An 11,585-nucleotide genomic window follows, 5' to 3' on the forward strand; every position below is an offset into this window, starting at 1 on the left:
TCGCTCGAACATTCAGCAGCCTACTGTTGTGATGCCATCTCTTGAGTGCCCTAAGTTAAAAAAAAAATTGAACTTTGAAGAAATATTTCTCAGAATTCAAGGCACATACAAATGATCGGTCTAAACCCACAAGGTCATGTGAGGCCTCTTTACAATAACTTATCTTAGATTTTGAATAAACAAAGCCATTTTCTTAGGGTGACAATTTTTTTGTTGATGCAAATATCATCAATCGCACGCAATACAAAGTTGCAAAATAAGGTAAATCTTATTTTGTTTGTCATATCCATGAATCATCAATGTGAGCATGTATGTCCATGTGGGGATTTTTATGCTAGGGGTGGTCCTAGTTGGTTTACTAGGTCATCTGAATGTTCAATGCCCTGCCTTAGCAACGCTATCTCTTAAGCACCATAACATTTAATTTTTCTATTAATACAAATATCATCAGAAGCATGCAAAATTTACACATTGACAAAATAATAATGCATGAACTACACATTGACAAAAAAATAATGCATGAATTATACAAATGACAAAATTATTATGCATGAATTACACATTGACAAAAGTATAATGCATGAATTTCAAGTAGAATCATAGATACAAAATTTATCACAAAATTTCATTTATGCATTTGTAATCATTTCATCATTTATGTATATGAAATTTGGCCCCTAAATAGGTACAAATTATCTCATGGTCATCTATATACAAAATTGTGTCTCTAAATAGGTACATATTAGCTCATGATCTTCTACATACAAAATTTGTCCTCTTAATAGTTACAAATCAGCTCGTGCCCATCTATATACATAATTTGGCCTCTAAATAGGTACAAATTAGCTCATGACCATATATATACAAAATTTGGCCTTTAAAATAGGTACAAATTAGCTTGTGGTCATCTATATACAAAATATTGCCAAGGATATATACAAAATTTCCAAAATCATTATACCCTTTCATAGAGTCAATCTAATAAACCTTGTGGATCAGCTCTAACCCTTATTGTGTTAAGTATTACCTCGTGGCTAGAGTCACAAAATTTTCATAAATTCTTATTGAGCGGTCTACAACAATATTTAATCAACTAAATATTCATTGCAACAAGAAGGTTAGAATAATGAAGAATGTTCCTGAACATGTCAAAGTCCTCAAATAACCAAACATAAAATTTCTTCATAGGGTACCTTCTAAGCCATGTTCCTACAACAACAGACCCTATTGGGTAGTCAATACCCTCTCTATTGATGATTGTGGTTGTCAATTTTTTTTTTTTGTCTCAATACAATGACACAAAAATTAATTCATGCATTCTACATTGTTTTCATTAGCAATAACCACATACATATGACCTGCATTTTATTGAATGATAAAGTAGTACCAAAACAATGTAAATTGAAATAAAATGAGTTAAAATTTTCTAATAAGTAATAAGTCACAATACCTGGCTACACTAGGTTAGATACATGATCAAAATCCACAAAAACTTTGATCTAGTTCAACTATAGTGCTTTGGGAAGTTGATATGTATCAATGGGAACTAAAGGTCTACAAAACCATTCATCAACCTACTCACATGATTCACACTCTTCCCTAAAAAAATCCATACATAAAGAGAAAAAACATAAAATCTCTCTAGTATAAATAATTGGTGAGCTTGCATCTGAGCTTCTAAATGAGTGCAAGTCACTCGATCCTGTAACTGGACAACAATCTACATAGTCTAAATATCAGATCCATGTATCAACCAAAAATATCTAAAAATAGTAGAATTACCTTGATTACCTAGTATCATTGCTGAGTTACACCATTGCACAATGGTTGTTGCATCTGTTAACTTAGCACCACCTTCATACTTTAGTTCTTCTCTAGAAAGGGATCTTTTTGCACATGCTCCTACACCATCATGATCTCCCTTTCCATGTCCAACCTCACTAAAATTCCAAAATTGTTGTACACTAGTCCTGACATGCACCCTACTCAACCAATAGAACATCCTTGCATTCTTAAATTGTGATGTGCAGTTCTCCAACCAAATGATGTGTTGGTTGTATCCGATATTCCTTTCTCTTAAATTATCATAGTAGAATTGAAAGAATCCTTGCACAAACTCCATCGAATGACTAGGATCATCACTTTTGTAGAAGTGATATTTTCTTACTATCTTTCTAACCTACTATGTGCTATCACGTGCATGCATGAATGCTATGTGTGCAAAAATAGTAACTTGTTGAGAGTGGTAATACTAGGATTGCACTTTATTTTGAGGTTCTAGCATATAATTCTCTACAAAATCTACAATAGAAATGATGGTACCGAGAGAAAATATATCTACATATCTTGAATTGCTCATCCAACCACCATACTCTATGTGTATACATTATGTAGTTATAAACTAGTTTCTCCTCAAAAATACTAATAAACTCTGCTATAGGTATATCTTGACTCACCAACTCACATCTCTTCAACTCTTTTCCATCTTTAAACCCATATGTGAATGACTTGTATTTTCCATAAGAGACTAGTTTCTTTCCAATTCCATGCGTACTCTCTAAATGTATACATCTTTGAAACTTTTCCAAACCACCACATGTAGCACATGAACCTTTCAAACACATCATCTTATAAAAGGTGTATCCATCATCTCTTTGACATAATACACTTGAGATAAAATCTCTTGATGACTTTGGAGGTACTTGTATACCACATTCTTGCAAAACATCATTAGTGTACAAAGTACAACATCTATGATGATATATAGCATAATGCATGGAAAATTCAATATGCATTCTACAATAATATGTAGTGTGTGCATGATTTATCTTAACATAAAAGGGTTTTTTCATTTAAAAAAACCTTTGACTGATTCTTATTTGAGGATAGTTTTGAATGAATTTCTCATAAAATTGTGTTTAAGTCATATCCCAAAGAGAATTATTGTTAGGATCGTCAATTTTTCCATGCCTCCCTAAGGTGTGGTGTAGTGTTGTTGTACTTATTGTTAATGACTTACTCATTTTGCTTATTAAATGAGACTTTTTTGTTTGTTTTCTCATTATGATTGACATAAGAAGACTTCGAGTAATGTTTGCATCTTTAGAGCGTGATGTTGAACCAATTGCTTGATATACATCAAATAAAATTCTTACTATAGTTTTTTTACTATTATTTTTAGATGATCTTAAGCCAATAATTTTCATTGTCTCTCTAAAATTTAAATTTTTAATCATTTCAACAATTAATTGGCATGTTTCGGTTTGATTTAATCTCTCAAAATAATTTTTCCATACTCTATTAGTCATTCTTTGACAAGTGTGTTCATAAATTTTATCGGCATTGACTTAAAAATATTTTCATCGATGCTAATTATATACTTTGGTTTTCTATGAATAATTCTAGGAGGTGTTAATATTGGTGCATGTTCTTCGCTTGCATTAAGTACATTTGTTTGATAATTGATTAGCACTTGTTCTTGTTTTGTATTTGATTCATGTAATTGAGTTGGTGTAGATGGCATACCTTCTCCTCCCAATTTTCTCATTTCACATAATCTTTTCATGCGCTCCCTTTTCCTTTGTTTCCTCTTGTGATTCAATGGTTCCTCACTTGTTCCTTCCCATCGTTATTATGAATTCTTCTAAATAAATTCATATATGTTAGTAAATATTATACAAATTAAACAAACAAATCATTTCATAAAACTTTGAAAATCGTTGAATTTGACAATCAAAAGTATAAAAGAAACAAAAAAATATTGAAAAAACAAAATAATTATGCATTTCAATCATTTAAATTCATATAAAACAAAAGAAATCTTACATTATCCAAGAATATTGCAAGTGAAGGCATGGTTATAGTGGGTCCTTAACCAAAAATTATGTTTTCTTGGCTATTATTGAACCACCTATAGTGACAAAAATGTGATCGGGGTTTTGACACTATAGACAAATAGAGAGAGAGAGAGAGAGAGAGAGAGAGAGAGAGAGAGAGAGAGAGAGAGAGAGAGAGTGTTGCAATGTCTATAGTGACCAAAACTCGATCGAGGTTTTGACACTATAGACAAAGAGACAAAGGGAGTCTATAGTGACCAAAACTTGATTAGGGTTTCAACATTATATACAAAGAGAGAGAGGGAGAGACTATAGTGACCAAAACCCAATCGAGGTTTTGATACTATAGACAAAGGGAGAGTGTTACAACATCCATAGTGACCCAAAGAGAGAGAGAGAGAACTTGATTAGGGTTTCAACATTATATACAAAGAGAGAGAGGGGGAGACTATAGTGACCAAAACCCAATCGAGGTTTTGATACTATAGACAAAGGGAGAGTGTTACAACATCTATAGTGACCTAGAGAGAGAGAGAAAGAGAGAGAAAGAGAAATAGATATAGAAAGAGAGGGTGAGAGAGTAAGGGGTTGAGAAAGAGAGGTTGAGAAAGGAAAGTTGTGAGAGAGACTAAGGTTGCGAGAAAGAGAGATTGGGAGAGAGGGATAGTGAGGGGTAAGGGAGAGGAGTTGAGGAGAGAAAGAGGGAGAGAGAGAAAGAGGGGGAGAGGGAGAGGGAGAGAGAGGGAGAGATAGAGAAAGCAAAGGAGGGAGGTAGAGTGAGGGAGAGAGGGAGAGAAAGAGGGAGAGAGAGGGAAAGAGAGAGCGGTTGAGATAGAGAAATAGATATTGATAGAGATAGAATGAGAGAGGGGTTGAGAGAGAGAGAGGTTGAGGAGAGAAAGAGGGGGAGAGAGAGAGAGGGAGAGAGAGGGTTAGAGAGAGAGAAAGAGATATCGAGAGAGATAATGAGAGAGGGGTTGAGAGATAGAGGGGTTGAGAGAGGGGGGGTTGAGAAAGAGAGAGAGGGGTTGAGGAGAGAAAGAGATAGAGAAAGGAGAGAGAGGGGATAGAGAGGGAGAGAAAGAGGGAGATAGAGAGACAAAGAGAGAGGGATTGAGAGAGAGAAAGAGATGGAGAGGAGGGAGAGTGAGGTTGAATGAGAGAGAGAGATTGAGAGAGTGACTAAGGATGAGAGAGAGAGGGGGAGGGAGGAAGGGAGGGAGGGAGGGAGAGAGAGGGAAGGTAGAGGAGGGGGAGTGAGGTTTAGAGCTCAAGAAAGAGAGAGGTTGAGAGAGAGAGAGAGGCTGAGAGCTTGAGAAAGAGAGATGTTGGGAGAGAGGGGGGTTGAGAGAGAATGAGATAGAGAGCGAGAGAGGGGGAGAGTGGGAGAGTGACGGGTTAAAAAAGATAAAAATATAGAGAGGGAGAGAGAGGTTGAGAGAGAGAGAGAGAGATAAGGAGAGAGGGGTTGTGAGATAGAAAGAGAGAGAGGGGGAGATAGAGTGAGAGAGAGAGAGTTTGTTAGAGAGATAGAGAGATGGAAAGAGTAAGAGAGAGAGCATGAGAGAGAGAGAGAGGTTGAGAGATTGAGAAAGAGAGAGGTTGAGAGAGGAACGTTGAGAGAGAGGGGGGGTTGAGAGAAAGAGATAGAGAGCGAGAGAGGGAGAGAGTAAGAGGTTGAGAGAGATAAAAGGATAGAGAGGGAGAGAGGTTGAGTTAGAGAGAGGTTGAGAGAGATAAAAGGATAGAGAGGGAGAGAGGTTGAGTTAGAGAGAGGTTGAGAGAGAGAGATCAGGAGAGAGGGGTTGTAAGACAAAAAGAGAGAGAGGGGGGATATATTGAGAGAGAGTGTGTTAGAGAGATAGAGAGAGGGAGAGGGAGCATGAGAGAGAGATAAGGAAAGGAGAGGAGGGAGACAAAGATAGATAGGTATGGATATATGTATATATGTATGTCTACGTGTATATATGAAACTATGGATGAATATATGCATGTTCACATATATGAATATAAATTAACAAAACCCTATCGGGTTTTTAACGAATAAAAAGCTCGATTGGGTTTTTAAATAAATAAAATCCCAATTGAGTTATTTAAAAACTAGAATTCCAATCTGGTTATGGCTTGTAATTATCCTTGGATAGCAAGGTTGAGGATCGGGGGTTTCGTTTGCCTCCTTTTTATGTGTTTTCTTCTTCAAATCTGATTTCTCACCTTCCTCATCATCAAGTTTTACATGTTATCGAGTGTGTATTTGTAAAATTGCCACCATAATTTCACACATCTTCTGAGATTTCTAAGCATATGTTTTTTTTTTAAATTGAACAATATTAACATATTAATTTTTAATTTTTTTACCAATGTCTCCTGAGTTCTCAGAGACATACGTGTACCATTTTTTTAATAATTTTTTTGAACTACTTGTCCAAATTTGAAACAAATTATATATTATTGTTCTATACTTCATTATTTACACTTAAAAAATATAAAATTGATTTAATTATTATTTTGGTGCAAGTTATGTGACGTGCATGAATAGGTACCTAATTTTTCAAGATGCATCCACTTTGAAAAATCATAAAAAAAATTACCCAATAAAAAACTACAAAAAAATTACAAGTAGAAAACATCTAGTGCTCACTTTTAACTATCTTTCTACCAAAGTTTTTTTTTAAATACCAAATGCAACTATAACTTTTTTCATGTGCACATTAGAAACTATGTTATGTTTTGTTGAAAAAAATAGGGACACTTTTGTGTGCATGAAAGATTTGATCCCCTTAATCTTGTCCAATTTAGAAAAACTTTAGTAGTTTGGAAACTAGATTTAGAGTAATTCAATTTTTGTTCTTTGGGTATCTTCAAATTTTGAGTGGACGAGTCTCAAATTTCTCTTCCAAGTTAAGGTTTAGATGATTTCAAAAAAAAAAGTGGCGACTTATACCCCCTTTTGTTCACCATCTTGGTCACTTATCCATTTGGCAACCACTCAAAGCTCTTTTTACTTTCAAAAAGACTAACTCGTCCCAAAAATAAATTAAAGACTTGGAAGAAGGAGCACTTTAAGAACATCTTCGAGGAGAGAGCTAGAGTGGAGAAGGAGCTTTCATATTTAAATTAGGTGGTAATAAGGTTTGGCATGAGTGTAATAAATTTTGACAAAGAGAATGTGTTGAAAGGAGAGCTCATGGAGATATCTACTTGAGAAGAATTCTTCTAGAGGCAAAATTCCAAGTTTGGCTAAAGGAGGGAGATAGGAATGCCAAATTCTTTAATTAATCCTATTCAGCAAATAGATACAGAAATAGAATTTTGAAAATAAAAAAAGATAATGGTGACATGGCTTGAACAGAAGTATAAATTAACTAAGAGGCGGTTAGCTTTTTCGAATCCTTTTTTAATAGAGACTCTCAAGTGGTTAAGAGGGAGAGGGAGAAAATTTTAATTAACGTTCCTTAGATCAAAAGCACAACCCAAAATAAGAGGTTATGGAGGTACAAAAGAAGTTAAGAAGGTAATCTTTCAGCTAAATCCAAACAAGGCTCTTGGACTAGATGGTTTCTCTATTGCCTTTTATCAAAAAATTTGGAATATTTTATGTTAGGATCTTCTTCATGTAGTAGAAGAATCTAGGAAGAAAATTATGATGCTAAGGGTTCTAAAGCACACTCATTCAGCCTTAATACCAAAGAAAAAAGAAGCTAAGGCTATGAGTGACTTCCATCCAATAGCATTATGCAACACAATATATAAATTAATCAATAAGTTGATGGTGAATAGATTACAGGAGGTGTTGGTTGACATTATCTCAATAGAAGAGAGTGGTTTCACCCCTGAAAGGTTGATTGTTGAAGCCCGATAATGGTTTCTTATGAGGCTATCCACTTTGCGAGGAAGGTGAGGATTACCAACATGATTATCAAGTTGGATATTCTAAAAGCATATGATCGATATGATAGGCAATTTCTAATGGATGTAATGAGAAGGTTTGGTTTTGATCAAAATTGGATCCAATGGATCGAGAGTTGCATAAAGAGCCCCGAATTCCCAATATTGGTAAATGGTTCCCTACAAGGATTTTTTGCTACCAGTAAAGCTCTACATGAACAAGACCCAATATACCCCTTTCTATTCATAATCAAGGTTGATGCTTTAGGGAGGAGCTTCAATAGAGAAAGATTGAATAGTAATTGGATGTGTATGGAGGTGGCTCTAGGGCTTGAGGCTCTTACCCATCAATAGTTTGGAAATAACATAATGCTTTTTGGTGAAGATAGTAGGAGAAAGGCTAGAGTCATTAGATCTTTTCTAAACTATTATTACATAGCATTTGAACAAAACATCAATTGGAGGAAATAAGAAGTTTTGTTTCTCAACTCTCAACCAGGTTTGCAAAGCCCAACATTGTTACAATCCTTGATTTGTTAGTGGCCAATTTTCCTGGTATATTTTTGGGTGTTCCTTTGTTCACTGGTATTAATGACAAATGTTATTGGGATTTTTTTATCAATGGTTGTAGAAGAAGGATGAATTCATGGAAGGGGAAGTGGCTCACATTGACAGGTAGAATTTTTCTACTAAAAGTAGTTGTATCTACCATCCCTATTTATTTAATGACCAGCATGAATTTTCCAGAATCTATTGAGGAAGTTCTCATTTAGATCATGAGAAGGTTCTTTTTGAGTGGAACAAGAAACTAAAAAAAGTTTCCTCTTATCTCATGGGATAAGATTTACTCCCCAAAGGAAGAGAGAGGCACTGTAAGCAGCCAAAATATCACCATAATGAATCTTTCCATGGGGGCTAAATTGGTTTGGAGCTATACACCCATGGAAATCAGAAGTGGGTCAAGATTCTAAGGAGAAAATATTTAGATTCAAATCAACCTGAAAGGATTCTCATGGTCAAAGATCTTCTATGAGGCTCAATTGTGTTGAATTTTGTGATAGTTTGTAGAGGCATTGTCACCAAGCACATTATATTGGAGGTGAAGAAAGAGAGAAAAGCATTCTTTTTGTTAGATTCTTGGGAAGGAAATCCCCCTCTTTCAGTTAACCCAAATTTGCAGGCCATAAAAGAAAAATGTTTGAGGGTATAGGGGAGAAGATGTTACAAGCTAGGGTTGTCGTTGCACCAAAAGATAGACCTGTCAATGCCTGATACAACCAATAGACTTATAGAATCCATAGGAGGTTGTTAAACCATGTCATGAATCCCTGCAAGGGACGCTAGCCCACTGCCAATAATCCCCCTCCCAATGAGGGGCATTGGCCCACTACCAATAGAAGAGTAAAGGACCACTTAGAGATTACTAAGGTGGACGATATAACAAAATGGAAATTGAGATCTCTTGATAACATTGAGGCACTAGAAAATTAGAAAGATGTTCACTATATGGAATCCTACAAAATATATTCTTAGTCACGGGGGCTTCACTAGCTAGACAATATTATATCATGTGCATTCATATTGGGAGGTTTAATATCCCAAAAATAAGGGTACAATATATTGCCTATTGATGAAAATAGGGGGGTTTTTAATTCAAGATATGAAAAAATACAATATTTGGTTTAAATGGGGGGGATTTTAATTCAGGCTATGTATTGGGAGGGGGTGACAAAAAAGGAGTTTAGGACAATATTTTTTGAAAATAGGGGGACTCTTTAGTATTCCATGAACGCACGTGATATAACCCAGGTTAACTAAGTGAAGCCCCCGTGGTCTTAGTTCCATCCCAATAAAATGATGTTATTAGGTGGTGCATATCGAAATCTAGGGAATATAAGGTCAAGATGGGTTACAAAATGAAGCTATAACCAACAACCAAGACTAGTCAACACACCTCTTTTGGAACAAATACTTTTCTACCTAAAACAAGAGTATTCTCTTGGATGGCTCTCCAGAAGAATATTTTAATGAAGGATAGGTTGAAGATGTTTGGTATCTAGGGCCATGGAAAGTGTAGATTGTGTTAAAATGGTGGAGAAATTGATAACCATCTACTCCTCACTTGCCCCTTTGTTGAGTCTGGAATATCCTTACCCAAAAACCTAATTGGCAAACCCTGATACCTCAAGTTTAGACACTGGTTTCTAATGTGCCCCTTGAGGAAAAAAGACTCGCTTTGCAAGATTGTGGTCTTTTTTACCTTCGAGTGTCATATGGGAAATATGAAAGGAGTAAAGTAGGAGAATCTTCCAGGATAAAGAGATGGAATGGATGGAGTTGGAAAGAAAAATCAAATTGTCTCTCGTAGAGAAGGTCAATAATGTTACAAGGATAGCAAATCTAAATAAATATAATTTTTCCCTCTAGGATGGTCAAATGATGAAGGTCTTTGATGTTTTGAAGTTTACTTCTATTAATTGGGTTCAAAAGGCTAATCTTTCAAAAAATCCTAAGGAAGGAGTGAAATGGGAAGCCCCTAAACTAGGATGGGTTAAATTCAACTTCATTGGCACCTCTAGAGGGAATTTGGGCTTCAATCATGCAGGAAAGGTGTTAGGCATGAAGTTTGATTTTTTGGGGTTGACAACAAATAGTAATGCAAAGTTTAAAATGACACTATTAGGGGTTAAATGTGGACTTGAACTATAAGGGGAAAAACTTCATTTGGAAGGACACTCTCTAATAATAGTGAATGCAATTCGATAAGGGACCACCCCTAACTAGAAATTGCAAAAATAACTTATAACCATTTGGGATTTGGTTGGAAATTTTGATGATTTAAAGATCTCAAATATCATGTGTGAAGGTAATGACTTGGGCAATGAAATGTGACCAAGAAGGCAATGAGGTAGCTAGTTAGGTAATTAGATTGGTTGTGTTTGAACATTGGGGGAAATGTTCATATCTCTCTAGTGTGTGTGTGTGTGTGTGATGTGATGGGTCACTTATGGGCCATTATGCCTCTTGCCACTAGGAATAGTGATGTGTTTATCTAGGCATTTTTTAGAACTTCATGGCGAATGCATTGAGCGCACTAGTGGTGGTAGGTGGTTGCATGACATTGGTTTGCGTTGAGTTGGTCAATCCTTTGCCCAACTATGTACCTCATTTTTAGCATGTACAATATATGGGATATCAAATATTGATTAACCCATGAGTGAAAGTGCCTAAATTATTGATGAAGGATAGATGTGTTGCAATGGAATGAAGGTTTATTTATTGTAGAAAAAGAAATTTCAAGACTAAAGCATATTAAACATTGTTATATTCATCCTTGAGCTCTCTAAAAAATTATGGTGAGTCATTTGTCTAATAATTCGGTAGATTTGTAGAGAGTGATAACTATAGACACTCTATTGCACTTTGTGAGTAAAAAGAGATAGCTGGCATTCCTAGATGAGGTCTCTGACAAAAGGCTCTTGATAGGAGCTTTAAAATTGACCATTATTTGATTTTTCATGTCATCAAGGTGGTGCTCAGTGAGGATTTTTTGATGGCCAACCACCACCATAGAGTAAACACCGATGTCTCAATAATGTTTCCTGCAACATTACTAAATATGGGTCAGTTAAAGGCAATGACAAAAGCTATCTACAAAAGGTTGATTAGGAGTAAATTTTTGGGTGAGCTGGATGACATCTTAGAGAATATTGACCCCAAGCAAGGAGTACCTTTACTGAAAGATTATTGTTGTAAGGAAGTTAAGTAGCGGAACAACTTCCTACACTAACCTTGAGAGGAGGGTAATGCAAAAAAATTTATAGATTGTTACAACAGTTACTAAAACCTAACAAAAATAAA

Source organism: Cryptomeria japonica, chromosome 1, assembly GCF_030272615.1.
Source record: "Cryptomeria japonica chromosome 1, Sugi_1.0, whole genome shotgun sequence".
In the NCBI taxonomy this organism is placed as follows: domain Eukaryota; kingdom Viridiplantae; phylum Streptophyta; class Pinopsida; order Cupressales; family Cupressaceae; genus Cryptomeria; species Cryptomeria japonica.